Raw genomic sequence first — 14,524 nt, forward strand, 5'->3', positions numbered from 1 at the left:
CCCAGGGTACAGGTCTGTGAATCGCCAGGTTTACACATTTCACAGCACTCATCATAGCACATACCCTCCCCAATGTCCATATCCACACCACCTTCTCCCATCCTCCCTCCCCCCAGCAACCTTCAGTCTGTTTTTTGAGATTGAGTCTTTTATGGTTTGTCTCCCTCTCAATCCCATCTTCTTTCATTTTTTCTTTTCCTACAGCCCAAACCCCCAAATTTCATCTCCACTTCCTCAGATCAAAGAGATCATATGACAGTTGTATTTCTCCGATTGACTTATTTTGCTAAGTACAATACCCTCTAGTTCCATCCACATCATCACAAATGGCAATATTTCATTTCTTTTTATGTCTGCATGGTATTCCATTCTGTATATATACATCATCTTCTTTATCCATTCATCTGTTGATGGACATCTAGGTTCTTTCCCTAGTTTGGCTATTGTGGACATTGGTGCTATAAACATTCAGGTGCACGTGCCCCTTTGGATCACTAAGTTTGTATCTTTAGGATATATACCAGGTAGTGCAATTTCTGGGTCATAGGGTAGCTTCTATTTTCAGATTTTTGAGGAACCTCCACACTGGTTTCCAGTGTGGTTGCACCAGTTTGCATTCCCACCAACAGTGTAGGAGGGTTCCCCTTTCTCCGCATCCTCGCCAGCATCTGTCATTTCCTGACTTATTAATTTTAGCCATTCTGACTGGTGTGAGGTGATATCTCATTGTGGTTTTGATTTGTATTTCCCTGATGCTGAATGATGTGGAGCATTTTTTCATGTGTCTGTTGGCCATCTCGATGTCTTCTTTGCAGAAATGTCTGTTCATGTCCTCTGCCCATTTCTTGATTGGATTATTTGTTCTTTGGGTGTGGGGTTTGCTAAGCTCTTTATAGATTTTGGATACTAGTCCTTTATCTGATATGTCGTTTGCAAATATATTCTCCCATTCTGTCAGTTGTCTTTTGGTTTTTTAATTGTTTCCTTTGCTGTGCAAAAGCTGTTGATCTTGATGAAATGCCAATAGTTCACTTTTGCCCTTGCTTCCCTTGCCTATGGTGATGTTTCTAGGAAGAAGTTGCTGTCGTTGAGATCGAAGAGCTTGCTGTCTGTGCTATCCTCAAGGATTTTGATGGATTCCTTTCTCACATTGAGGTCCTTCATCCATTTTGAATCTATTTCTGTATGTGGTGTAAGGAAATAGTTCAGTTTCATTTTTCTGCATGTGGCCATCCAATTTTCCCAGCACCATTTGTTGAAGAGACTGTCTTTTTCCCATTGGACATTCCTTCCTGCTTTGTCAAAAATAAGTTGACCATAGAGTTGAGGGTCTATTTCTAAGTTCTCTATTCCATTCCACTGATGTATGTGTCTTTTTTTGTGCCAGTACCATGCTGTCTTGATGACGACAGCTTTGTAATAGAGTTTAAAGTCTGGAATTGTGATGCCACCAACGTTGGCTTTCTTTTTCAATATGCCTTTGACTGTTTGAGGTCTTTTCTGGTTCCATATAAATTTTAGGATTGTTTGTTCTACTTCTTTGGAAAAAAATGGATGAGATTTTGATAGGGATTGCATTAAATGTGTAGATTGCTTTAGGTAGCATAGACATTTTCACAATATTTGTTCTGCCAATCCATGAGCATGGAATATTTTTCCATTTCTTCATGTCTTCCTCAATTTCTTTCATGAGTACTTTATAGTTTTCTGAGTATAGATTCTTTGCCTCTGTAGTAAGGTTATTCCTAGGTATCTTATGGTTTTGGGTGCAATTATATATGGGACTGACTCTAATTTCTCTTTCTTCTGTCTTTTTATTAGTGTAAAGAAATGCAACTGATTTCTGTGCATTGATTTTATATTCTGACACTTTACTGAATTCCTATACAAGTTCTAGCAGTTTTGGAATGGAGCCTTTTAGGTTTTCCACATATAGTATCATATCATCTGCAAAGAGTGATAGTTTGACATCTTCTTTACCAATGTGGGTACATTTAATTTCTTTTTGTTGTCTGATTGCTGAGGCTAGGACTTCTAGTACTAGTTGAACTGAGTGGTGATAACAAACATCCTTGCCGTGTTCTTGACCTCAGTGGAAAAGATTTCAGTTTTTCTCCATTGAGAATGATATTTGCAGTGGGTTTTTCATAGATGGCCTTGATAATATTGAGGTATGTGCTTTCTATTCCTACACTTTGAAGAGTTTTGATCAGGAAGTGATGCTGCACTTTGTCAAATGCTTTTTCAGCATCTATTGAGAGCATAATATGTTTCTTGTTCTTTCTTTTATTAATGTGTTGCATCACATTGATTGATTTGCAGATGTTGAACCAAACTTGCAGCCCTGGAAGAAATCCCACTTTGTCATGATGAATAATCCTTTTAATGTGCTGTTGGATCCTATTGGCCAGTATTTTGATGAGAATTTTCGCATCTGTGTTCTTCAAGGATATTGGTCTCTAGTTCTCTTTTTTGAGGGGATCCTTGTCTGGTTTTGGGATCAAGGTGATGCTGCCCTCATAAAAAATGAGTTTGGAAGTTTTCCTTCCATTTCTATTTTTTTGAACACTTTCAGGAGAATAGGAATTAGCTCTTCTTTAAATGTTTGGTAGAATTCCCCTGGGAAGCCATCTGGCCCTGGGCTTTTTTTTGTTTGGAGATTTTTGATGACTGTTTCAATCTCCTTCCTGGTTATGGGTCTGTTCAGGTTTTCTATTTCTTCCTGGTTCACTTTTGGTAGTTTATATGTCTCTCGGAATGCATCCATTTCTTCCAGATTGTCAAATTTGCTGGCATAGAGTTGCTCATAGTATGTTCTTATAATTGTCTGTATTTCCTTGGTGTTAGTTGTGATCTCTCCTCTTTCATTCATGATTTTATATATTTGGGTCCTTTCTCTTTTCTTTTTGATAAGTCTGGCCGGGGGTTATCAATATTATTAATTCTTTCATAGAACCAGCTCCTAATTTCGTTGATTTGTTCTATTGTTTTTTTTTTTTTTTTTTTGGTTTCTATTTCATTGATTTCTGCTCTGATCTTTATGATTTCTCTTCTCCTGCGGAGTTTAGGCTTTCTTTGTTGTTCTTTCTCCAGCTCCTTTAGGTTTAGGGTTAGGTTGTGTACCTGAGACCTTTCTTGTTTCTTGAGAAAGGCTTGTATCACTATATATTTTCCTCTCAGGACTGACTTTGTCCCACAGATTTTGAACCATTGTGTTTTGATTATCATTTGTTTCCATGAATTTTTTAAATTCTTCTTTAATTTCTTGATTGACCCATTAATTCTTTAGAAGGATGCTGTTTAGTCTCCATGTATTTGGGCTCTTCCAAATTTCCTCTTGTGATTGAGTTCTAGCTTCAGATCATTGTGGTTGAAAATATAAAGGGAATGATCTCAATCTTTTGATACCAGTGGAGACCTGATTTATGACCCAGGATGTGATCTATTCTGGAGAATGTTTCATGTGCACTAGAGAAGAATGTATATTCTCTTGCTTTGGGATGGAATGTTCTGAACATATCTGTGATGTCCATCTGGTCCAGTGTGTCATTTAAGGCATTTATTTCCTTGTTGATCTTTTGCTTAGATGATCTGTCCATTTCAGTGAGGGGAGTGTTACGGTCCCCTACTATTATTGTATTATTGTTGATGTATTTCTTTGATTTTGTTATTAATTGGTTTATATAGTTGGCTGCTCCCCTGTTAGGGGCATAGATATTTAAAATTGTTAGGTCTTCTTGTTGCACAGACCCTTTGAGTATGATACAGTGTCCTTCTTCATCTCTTATTATACTCTTTGGCTTAAAATCTAACTGATCTGATATAAGGATTGTCACCCCAGCCTTCTTTTGATGTCCATTATCATGGTAAATTTCTTTGCACCCCCCTCACTTTAAATCTGGAGGTGTCTTCAGGTCTAAAATGAGTTTCTTGTAGGCAGCATACTGATTTTTTTTTTTTTTGAGGGTTAGAGAAGGCTTTTAATTCAACTGATACCTACTGAACAGGCTGAAATGGGGGGGGAATTAGAAGGGGGAACATGTCACATCAATGTAAGGTATTGGGACTCTTGTTAATCATTTTACTGACATTGACTCTTTTCTATGTTGAGGGCTTTTGTGGGGAGAGGTAGTTGGAACAGTCTTGTTTTTTCACCTTCAGAATCTAAAACCACTATGCTAACAAAAGTACTTGAGTATAGTCAACACACAATATTACATGAGCTTCAGATGTACAACATAGTGATTCAACATCTTTATATATTATTGCCTGCTCACCACCGGTATAGTGGCCATCTGTCACCATACAACACTATCACAATATCTTTAAAACACTATATTGCCTATGCTGTGCATTTTATTCCCATGAGGTATTCATTCCATAACTGGAATACTACGTCTCCCACCCCCCTCCCCCTTTTTGCCCAACCTCCCTTCCCCGTTCCCTCTGGAAATCATTAGTTTGTTCCCTGTATTTATAGGTCTGATTCTGCTCTTTGTTTGTTTATTCATTTGTAAAACCATTGTTCAATGAACAGGAAATACATGTCTAATCTTGAATGTTCAGTAGATGCTGGGGTGCATTTTACGCAGACTGAGGTTCAGTGAAGTCCCTTCTGCAGTATGTCAGGACTGGATGGTGTCAGGATTTCACACACGGTGTATCTGATGCCACAGCCAGCACTGGATCCTGTTTCCTGTGTGCCTCACAAATAACCCATTTCAGGACCCACTTATCTGAGCAGTGTCTTGGTTGGGGCAGCTGTAACAAAATACTATAGACAATGTGGTGTATAAACAACAGAAATACATTCCTCACAGTTTTTGAGGCCAGAAGTCCAAGCTCAGGGTGCCAGCATAGTCGACTTCTAGAGAGAGACATCTTCTGGGATGCAGATGTGTCCATGTATGTGTCCTCACATGGGTACAGGAAGTGATGGAGGCAAGCTTTCTCACTGAGCAATGCACTCTGACACACTAGGAGGCAAGGGTTACAACATATGAATTTGCAGGGGCGGGGGTTGGAGGGAGGGACGGTGGGCATATTCAGTCCATAACAGGTAATAGCTTCCCTTTCTCATTTTTGTTATCTTTCTTTGTTTCCATTTCTAAGGCTGGATGTCACTGAGACCTCTGTCTGGGTTGATGCTTTTGTTCCTTTTTACTTCTTTTTTTCTTTTTTTAAATTTATTTTTTATTTTCAGCATAACAGTATTCATTATTTTTGCACCACACCCAGTGCCCCATGCAATCCGTGCCCTCTATAATACCCACCACCTGGTACCCCGACCTCCCACTCCTCGCCCCTTCAAAACCCTCAGATTGTTTTTCAGAGTCCATAGTCTTTCATGGTTCACCTCCCCTTCCAATTTCCCCCAACTCCCTTTTCCTCTCTATCTCCCCATGTCCTCCATGCTATTTGTTATGCTCCACAAATAAGTGAAACCATATGATAATTGACTCTCTCTGCTTGACTTATTTCACTCAGCATAATCTCTTCCAGTCCCGTCCATGTTGCTACAAAGCAAAAGTTGGGTATTTGTCCTTTCTGATGGAGGCATAATACTCCATAGTGTATATGCACCACATCTTCCTTATCCATTTATCCGCTGAAGGGCATCTTGGTTCTTTTCACAGTTTGGCGACCATGGCCATTGCTGCTATAAACATTGGGGTACAGATGGCCCTTCTTTTCACTACATTTGTATTTTGGGGGTAAATACCCAGGAGTGCAATTGCAGAGTCATGGGGAAGCTTTATTTTTAATTTCTTGAGGAATCTCCACACTGTTCTCCAAATTGGCTACACCAAATTGCATTCCCACCAACAGTGTAAGAGGGTTCCCCTTTCTGCTAGGTTTGCTTTCGGGAGCTTTTGTTCCCTGAGCACTTTCTGTAGAGTTCCAGAGGACAGGAATGAAGATGGCGGCCTCCCAATCCCTGGCCCAGAGGAACCGAGAGCTTGGGGTCCTGCTCCTCAGTGCACCCTGAGAGAAAAGCACCCAACCATCCCCGTCTCCCTGGCCTCTGGCTGCACTTGGAAGAAAGTGCTCAATCATTCACACTTGGATAAAAGAGCCTGGTCTCTTCTGTCTCTGTGGCCTACGGCCACACTCCAAGCTCATCCAGCCTGTGACCGGTTCAAGGTAAGCCTGAGTTGAGAGCTCACTCCTCGGCTTTGTTGCTTTTGCCAGTTTCCCCGCTCTAATACCTGCAAGCTCTGCAACACTCAGACACTCAATATGGTTTTGATTTGAATCTCTCTTATGGCTAGTGATGATGAACATTTTTTTCATGAGTCTGTTAGCTATTTGTATGTCTTTATTGGAGAAGTGTCTGTTCATGTCTTTGCCCATTTTTTGAAGTGATTATCTGTTTTGTGTGTGTTCAGTTTGAGGAGTTCTTTATAGACCTTGGTATCAGCCTTTTGTCTGTAGTGTCATTTGAGAATGTCTTCTCCCATTCTGTGGGTTTCCTCTTTGTTTTATTGACTGTTTCCATTGCTGTATAAAAACTTTTGATCTTGATGAAGTCCCAAAAGTTCATTTTCACTTTTGTATCCTTTGACTTTGGAGACATTTCTTGAAAGAAATTGCTGTGGCTGATTTTGAAGAGCCACTTTTTGAATTTTTATGAATTTTTTGAATTTTTTTAAATTCCCCTTTAAGATTTTGATAAATTACTGCCTCATGTTGAGTTCTTTTATCCATTTCAATTTTGTCTTTGTGTATGGTACAAGAGAATGATTTAAAATTAAAGAAAATAGGAGTGCCTGGGTGGCACAGTTAAGCATCCATTTCTTGGTTTCAGCTCAGTTTTTGGTCACCAGTGGTGGCATCAAGCCACACCTTGGGCTTCATGTTGAGCATGGAGTCCACTTGGAGTTTCTCTCTCCCTTTCCTTTAGCACCTCCCCCCCTTAAATAAATAAGTCTTTAAAAAATAAAATAAAATGAAAGAAAACAGAACTCTGCTAAAGAAGTTCTTTAAGCAGAAAGGAAATGATAAAAGAAAGAACTTTGGAACATTAATAAGGAAGAAAAACCATGCCAAAAATACGGATAAAAAATAATAGACTCTCTTCTTAAATTTTCCAAATTATATTTCAGACTGCAATAAAAATATATGTTTTTTACATTTAATTTGAACTGGTTGAAATGATGACATCAGATTTATGAAAGGTCATATAGATCCAATACAAAGAATGATCACTAAGAAAGCTATATAAGAAGAAATACTAAAAACAACGTAGATAAACAAAACTTCAATTCTAAAAAGTATGTAAATAAACCTCAGAAAGTCACACAAAAATAAAACAGAAAAATGAAAAACAGAAAACAAAATAAAAATGTCAGATTTAAGTCCTAATCTTTCAACAATTACATGAAAAATATATAGTTGATATTAATAAAAAGAGAAATTAACAGTAAATTAAAGGCACTGCCAGACTCTATGCTGCCTACAAGAAACGTACTTCAAAATATAGAGATATAGGAAGATTTAAAGTAAGAAGATAGAGAAAGATACATCACACAAATATTAATCACAAATAAACTGGGAATGTCTATATTAATATCAGATAAAATAGTCTTCAGAGAAAATTATTAGATGCAAAAAGGGACATAACATAATGATAAAAGCATCAGTCCAAGAAGAACTAACATTCCCAAAAGTGTATGAACCACACAACATTTCAAAATATGTGAAGGAGGGGGAGGAGTCAAGATGGCGGAGAAGTAGCAAGCTGAGACTGCTTCAGCTAGCCGGAGATCAGCTAGATAGCTTATCTAAAGATTGCAAACACCTGAAAATCCATCGGCAGATCGAAGAGAAGAAGAACAGCAATTCTGGAAACAGAAAAACAACCACTTTCTGAAAGGTAGGACCGGCGGAGAAGTGAATCCAAAGCGACAGGAAGATAGACCCCGGGGGGAGGGGCCGGCTCCCGGCAAGCGGCGGAGCAACCGCGCACAAAATCAGGACTTTTAAAAGTTTGTTCCACTGAGGGACATCGCTCCAGAGGCTAAACCGGGGCGAAGCCCACGCGGGGTCAGCGTGGCCTCAGGTCCCGCAGGGTCACAGAAGGATCGGGGGTGTCTGAGTGTCGCAGAGCTTGCGGGTATTGATAGAACGGGAAAGCCGGCTGCAGAGACAGAGCCGACAGTAAGCTCACAGCTCGGGGTTACCTTGAACGGGTCGCAGGCTCGGTGATCTCGGAGCACGGCCGGAGGTCAGGCAGACGGGAGTAACTGGGCGCGGTTCTCTGAGGGCGCACTGAGGAGTGGGGCCCTGGGCTCTCGGCTCCTCCGGGCCGGAGACCAGGAGGCCGCCATTTGTATTCCCGTCCTCCGGAACTCTACGGAAAGCGCTCAGGGAACAAAAGCTCCTGAAAGCAAACCCAAGCGGATTACTCACCCAGGCCCCGGGTAAGGGCGGTGTAATTCCACCTGGGGCAAAGACACTTGAGAATCACTACAACAGGCCCCTCCCCCAGAAGATCAACAAGAAATCCAGCCGAGACCAAGTTCACCTACCAAGGAGTGCGGTTTCAATACCAAGGAGAGCAGCAGAATTCCAGAGGAGGAGAAAGCCAAGCACGGAACTCATGGCTTTTTTCCTGTGATTTTTTTTAGTCTTGCAGTTAATTTAATTTTTTCTTTTTCATTTTTTTTTTTTTTTCTCTTCTCGCCTTCGGGTAAAAAAATTTTTTTTTTTAAACTGTTACCTTTTTCTTTTTTAACGATTTTTTACTAGTTTATCTAATATATATATTTTTTATTTTTTACATTTTTCTCAGGTGTTTTCTTTTTTTAAAAAATGTTTTTTCTTTTCTTTTTTTTTTCTTTTCTTTTTTCTTTTTTTTTATTTCTTTCTTTTTGAACCTCTTTTTATCCCCTTTCTCCCCACTCACGATTTTGGATCTCTTCTAATTTGGTTAAAGCATATTTTCCTGGGGTTGTTGCCACCCTTTTAGTATTTTACTTGCCCCTTCATTTACTCTTATCTGGCCAAAATAACAAGACGTAAAAATTCAACACAAAAAAAAGAACAAGAGGCAGTACCGAAGGCTAGGGACCTAATCAATACAGACATCGGTAATATGTCAGATCTAGAGTTCAGAATGACAATTCTCAAGGTTCTAGCCGGGCTCGAAAAAGGCATGGAAGATATTAGAGAAACCCTCTCGAGAGATATAAAAGCCCTTTCTGGAGAAATAAAAGAACTAAAATCTAACCAAGTTGAAATCAAAAAAGCTATTAATGAGGTGCAATCAAATATGGAGGCTCTCACTGCTAGGATAAATGAGGCAGAAGAAAGAATTAGTGATATAGAAGACCAAATGACAGAGAATAAAGAAGCTGAGCAAAAGAGGGACAAACAGCTACTGGACCACGAGGGGAGAATTCGAGAGATAAGTGACACCATAAGACGAAACAACATTAGAATAATTGGGATTCCAGAAGAAGAAGAAAGAGAGAGGGGAGCAGAAGGTATACTGGAGAGAATTATTGGGGAGAATTTCCCCAATATGGCAAAGGGAACGAGCATCAAAATTCAGGAGGTTCAGAGAACGCCCCTCAAAATCAATAAGAATAGGCCCACACCCCGTCACCTAATAGTAAAATTTACAAGTCTCAGTGACAAAGAGAAAATCCTGAAAGTAGCCCGGGAAAAGAAGTCTGTAACATACAATGGTAAAAATATTAGATTGGCAGCTGACTTATCCACAGAGACCTGGCAGGCCAGAAAGAGCTGGCATGATATTTTTAGAGCACTACACGAGAAAAACCTGCAGCCCAGAATACTATATCCAGCTAGGCTATCATTGAAAATAGAAGGAGAGATTAAAAGCTTCCAGGACAAACAACAACTGAAAGAATTTGCAAACACCAAACCAGCTCTACAGGAAATATTGAACGGGGTCCTCTAAGCAAAGAGAGAGCCTACAAGTGGTAGATCAGAAAGGAACAGAGACTATATACAATAACAGTCACCTTACAGGCAATACAATGGCACTAAATTCATATCTCTCAATAGTTACCCTGAATGTGAATGGGCTAAATGCCCCTGTCAAAAGACACAGCGTATCAGAATGGATAAAAAAACAAAACCCATCTATATGTTGCCTCCAAGAAAATCATTTTAAGCCCGAAGACACCTCCAGATTTAAAGTGAGGGGGTGGAAAAGAATTTACCATGCTAATGGACATCAGAAGAAAGCAGGAGTGGCAATCCTTATATCAGATCAATTAGATTTTAAGCCAAAGACTATAATAAGAGATGAGGAAGGACACTATATCATACTCAAAGGGTCTGTCCAACAAGAAGATTTAACAATTTTAAATATCTATGCCCCCAACGTGGGAGCAGCCAACTATATAAACCAATTAATAACAAAATCAAAGAAACACATCAACAACAATACAATAATAGTAGGGGACTTTAACACTCCCCTCACTGAAATGGACAGGTCATCCAAGCAAAAGATCAGCAAGGAAATAAAGGCCTTAAACGACACACTGGACCAGATGGACACCACAGATATATTCAGAATATTTCATCCCAAAGCAACAGAATACACATTCTTCTCTAGTGCACATGGAACATTCTCCAGAATAGATCACATCCTCGGTCCTAAATCAGGACTCAACCGGTATCATAAGATTGGGATCATTCCCTGCATATTTTCAGACCACAATGCTCTAAAGCTAGAACTCAACCACAAAAGGAAGTTTGGAAAGAACCCAAATACATGGAGACTAAACAGTATCCTTCTAAAAAATGAATGGGTCAACTGGGAAATTAAAGAAGAATTGAAAAAAATCATGGAAACAAATGATAATGAAAATACAACGGTTCAAAATCTGTGGGACACAACAAAGGCAGTCCTGAGAGGAAAATATATAGCGGTACAAGCCTTTCTCAAGAAACAAGAAAGGTCTCAGGTACACAACCTAACCCTACACCTAAAGGAGCTGGAGAAAGAACAAGAAAGAAACCCTAAGCCCAGCAGGAGAAGAGAAATCATAAAGATCAGAGCAGAAATCAATGAAATAGAAACCAAAAAAACAATAGAACAAATCAACGAAACTAGGAGCTGGTTCTTTGAAAGAATTAATAAAATTGATAAACCCCTGGCCCGACTTATCAAAAAGAAAAGAGAAAGGACCCAAATAAATAAAATCATGAATGAAAGAGGAGAGATCACAACTAACACCAAAGAAATACAAACTATTATAAGAACATACTATGAGCAACTCTACGGCAATAAATTTGACAATCTGGAAGAAATGGATGCATTCCTAGAAACATATAAACTACCACAACTGAACCAGGAAAAAATAGAAAGCCTGAACAGACCCATAACCAGGAAGGAGATGGAAACAGTCATTAAAAATCTCCAAACAAACAAAACCCCAGGGCCAGATGGCTTCCCGGGGGAATTCTACCAAACATTTAAAGAAGAACTAATTCCTATTCTCCTGAAACTGTTCCAAAAAATAGAAATGGAAGGAAAACTTCCAAACTCATTTTATGAGGCCAGCATCACCTTGATCCCAAAACCAGACAAGGATCCCACCCAAAAAGAGAGCTATAGACCGATATCCTTGATGAACACAGATGCAAAAATACTCAACGAAATACTAGCCAATAGGATTCAACAGTACATTAAAAAGATTATTCACCACGACCAAGTGGGATTTATTCCAGGGCTGCAAGGTTGGTTCAACATCCGCAAATCAGTCAATGTGATACAACACATCAATAAAAGAAAGAACAAGAACCATATGATACTTTCAATAGATGCTGAAAAAGCATTTGACAAAGTACAGCATCCCTTCCTGATCAAAACTCTTCAAAGTGTAGGGATAGAGGGCACATACCTCAATATCATCAAAGCCATCTATGAAAAACCCACCGCAAATATCATTCTCAATGGAGAAAAACTGAAAGCTTTTCCACTAAGGTCAGGAACACGGCAGGGATGTCCATTATCACCACTGCTATTCAACATAGTACTAGAGGTCCTAGCCTCAGCAATCAGACAACAAAAGGAATTTAAAGGCATCCAAATCGGCAAAGAAGAAGTCAAATTATCACTCTTCGCAGATGATATGATACTATATGTGGAAAACCCAAAAGACTCCACTCCAAAACTGCTAGAACTTATACAGGAATTCAGTAAAGTGTCAGGATATAAAATCAATGCACAGAAATCAGTTGCATTTCTCTACGCCAACAGCAAGACAGAAGAAAGAGATATTAAGGAGTCAATCCCATTTACAATTGCATCCAAAACCATAAGATATCTAGGAATAAACCTAACCAAAGAGACACAGAATCTATACTCAGAAAACTATAAAGTACTCATGAAAGAAATTGAGGAAGACACAAAGAAATGGAAAAATGTTCCATGCTCCTGGATTGGAAGAATAAATATTGTGAAAATGTCTATGCTACCTAAAGCAATCTACACATTTAATGCAATTCCTATCAAAGTACCATCCATCTTTTTCAAAGAAATGGAACAAATAATGCTAAAATTTATATGGAACCAGAAAAGACATCGAATAGCCAAAGGGATATTGAAAAAGAAAGCCAACGTTGGTGGCATCACAATTCCGGACTTCAAGCTCTATTACAAAGCTGTCATCATCAAGACAGCATGGTTCTGGCACAAAAACAGACACATAGATCAATGGAACAGAATAGAGTGCCCAGAAATAGACCCTCAACTCTATGGTCAACTAATCTTCGACAAAGCAGGAAAGAATGTCCAATGGAAAAAAGACAGCCTCTTCAATAAATGGTGCTGGGAAAATTGGACAGCCACATGCAGAAAAATGAAATTGGACCATTTCCTTACACCACACACAAAAATAGACTCAAAATGGATGAAGGACCTCAATGTGTGAAAGGAATCCATCAAAATCCTTGAGGAGAACACAGGCAGCAACCTCTTCGACCTCTGCCACAGCAACATCTTCCTAGGAACAACGCAAAAGGCAAGGGAAGCAAGGGAAAAAATGAACTATTGGGATTTCATCAAGATCAAAAGCTTTTGCACAGCAAAAGAAACAGTTAACAAAATCAAAAGACAACTGACAGAATGGGAGAAGATATTTGCAAACGACATATCAGATAAAGGACTAGTGTCCAGAATCTATAAAGAACTTAGCAAACTCAACACCCAAAGAACAAATAATCCAATCAAGAAATGGGCAGAGGACATGAACAGACATTTCTGCAAAGAAGGCATCCAGATGGCCAACAAACACATGAAAAAGTGCTCCATACCACTCGGCATCAGGGAAATACAAATCAAAACCACAATGAGATATCACCTCACACCAGTCAGAATGGCTAAAATCAACAAGTCAGGAAATGACAGATGCTGGCGAGGATGTGGAGAAACGGGAACCCTCCTGCACTGTTGGTGGGAATGCAAGCTGGTGCAGCCACTCTGGAAAACAGCATGGAGGTTCCTCAGAATGTTGAAAATAGAACTGCCCTATGACCCAGCAATTGCACTACTGGGTATTTACCCTAAAGATACAAACGTAGTGATCCAAAGGGGCACATGCACCTGAATGTTTATAGCAGCAATGTCCACAATAGCCAAACTATGGAAAGAACCTAGATGTCCATCAACAGATGAATGGATCAAGAAGATGTGGTATATATACACAATGGAATACTATGCAGCCATCAAAAGAAATGAAATCTTGCCATTTGCGACAACATGGATGGAACTAGAGCGTATCATGCTTAGCGAAATAAGTCAAGCAGAGAAAGACAACTATCATATGTTCTCCCTGATATGAGGAAGTGGTGATGCAACATGGAGGCTTAAGTGGGTAGGAGAAGAATAAATGAAACAAGATGGGATTGGGAGGGAGACAAACCATAAGTGACTCAATCTCACAAAACAAACTGAGGGTTGCTGGGGGGAGGGGGTTTGGGAGAAGGGGTTGTTGGGATTATGGACATTGGGGAGGGTATGTGCTTTGGTGAGTGCTGTGAAGTGTGTAAACCTGGTGATTCACAGACCTGTACCCCTGGGGATAAAAATATATGTTTATAAAAAATAAAAAATTAAAAAAAAATATGTGAAGGAAAAGTAGGACTGAAAAAAATTAAAAGCAAGACTTATAGTTAGAGGCTTCAATATTTGTCTTTTAGTAATTGATAAAACTAAACAGAAAATGAACAAAATATAAAGAACTAAAAGAAAAAAATTAACAGGATGTAATCACCCTCTATATACAACTTCTACAACACTCTTTTTAAGTTCTCAAGAAACATGTACCAAAATAGACCCTATCTTGGGCCCTAAAAGAAACCTCAACAAATTCAAAATGGCTAAAATCATATAGATTATTTTTTCCTACCACAGTGGAATCAAATTAGAAATCAATAACAGAAAAATCTCCAAATACTTAGAAACTAAACACACTTCAAAATAATACATGTTAAGGGATGCCTGGGTGCCTCAGTTAGTTAAGCCACTGACTTCAGCTCAGGT

The sequence above is a fragment of the Mustela nivalis genome (genome assembly GCF_964662115.1).
Source record: "Mustela nivalis genome assembly, chromosome: 9".
Taxonomy (NCBI): Eukaryota; Metazoa; Chordata; class Mammalia; order Carnivora; family Mustelidae; genus Mustela; species Mustela nivalis.